The following is a 1,744-nucleotide window of genomic DNA, read 5'->3' on the forward strand; positions in this document are numbered from 1 at the left end:
TTCAAGCGTGGGATCCCCAATCATCTCCATGATGTGACACAGAAACACTCTCTCCTCCCGTCCCTGACCCTCTGACCCCTGCCAGCCTCTGTATCACTGAGTAGACCGCAGTGAGGTCAGTTCCTGGTGGCCAAACACGCAGGGTATTTGCTAATCAACAGAATGGAGCAGACTAAGTTGACTAAGCTATTAATGGGATTACTGCACTATGTATAGATTCAGGGAGGGCAGGGCTGCTGTGGAGTGAGCTAAACATACCGACGCAGATATTCATGCCTCTCCACGACGAGCAGGTTTCAGGTCAGGAGTATGCATCAGTCACCTGAAAGACCCCAGCTTACAGAAGATGATATATATAATCAAACTTGACTCCCAAACTAAAAAAGGACTGTTCCTGAACTATTAACTATTAATTAATGTATGAACATAAATCCTTTGAGTTACATAGGCCAGCCTGCTGCTCTAAATCCTCATGTGGATTAATACGCCACTGAAAATGGCCCTCACTGTTATAGGGAGCACCTGGAGGTAGGATCTATTCTGAAAGCTTTGTGTCTTTTCCTTTTTACAGATGAGTTAGGGCCTGTTTCCACTCACTGCATCTTCTGTACTTAAAGCACCTAAAGTCAAATCTGGTGTACAAAGCGACTAACACAGGACTTCCACCAGATCCGTGTCCGGTCCACCTCTGTGCTCTCTCATCCGTCAACACCCACTGGCTTCTAGAATCTCCTCCTCCTCTCCTCATCCATGTTATCTTTCTGGTCCTCTGAAAACCTCTGACCTGTTGACTCCAGGCCTGGCTCCGCTCATCATGACTTTGGTTTGTTGTTGTAGTTAAGTGAAATACGATCTGGTGATAACACAGAGTGTTTTATTCTGAAAATTAACCGGATGTTTTCATTTTGTTTCGGTGAAACCTGACTTCCTGTTCCGCTCCATCTGCTCTGTTGAGATTGATGCGTCGTGCTCCGGCATCCGGCGAATATAGAAGTCTTGTGTATCTGATCCGGAGGGCTCTGACCTGCTGGATCAGAGATTCAGCCAGAACGCAATGGAGCGGATCCAGTGGAAGTTAACACATTGACTAATGTAAAGGCAGATTATGAATGAATAGGTGTATGGGACCTGTATCAGTTTTTAAGGTCGTACAGGGTTATTGGCGGTCATTTTCTATTTAAGGTAGGAACCTTTGTTGTGTGGTCAGATGTTCCACCTGGAAAGGTGTAACAGTTTTTGACAGTTGAACCAGCATGGTGCTGCGGGAGTTGTGTGGATGTTCGTCTGTGAAATGTTATGTATTGGAGAGTATTGGAGCACAGATCATGGAAATAAACAGACAGAGAGTTCATGATGCAAATATGACTTGGACTTTCATTCATCAAGCACGGTAATTCACAGCGCGTCAATTAGGTATTCCAGGTGCAGCGCCTCAGTGGCTTAAAGCTTTGGCTTGGCCTCTACAACTAGAATAGAAACCTAACAGATCCGGTTCTATGATGGACCAGACACGGACAGATGCAGAAAGATGTATTTTATTGTGTTGTGGTATTTTATCCAGAAGATGAGGAGACGACTGTTCTAGTGGCGCCACTTTTTCTGTCTCATTTGGTCACAATCATTAAGGTTGTGCAAAAAAAATGCAGTTAGTGGACACAGGCCCTTAAAAAAGAAAAACACCAAACTTTAAAATCAGATGCAGAATAAATGATGAATAAATAATTTGACACTTAAAGACAAGAAG

Source organism: Notolabrus celidotus, chromosome 13 (genome assembly GCF_009762535.1).
Source record: "Notolabrus celidotus isolate fNotCel1 chromosome 13, fNotCel1.pri, whole genome shotgun sequence".
Lineage (NCBI taxonomy): Eukaryota > Metazoa > Chordata > Actinopteri > Labriformes > Labridae > Notolabrus > Notolabrus celidotus.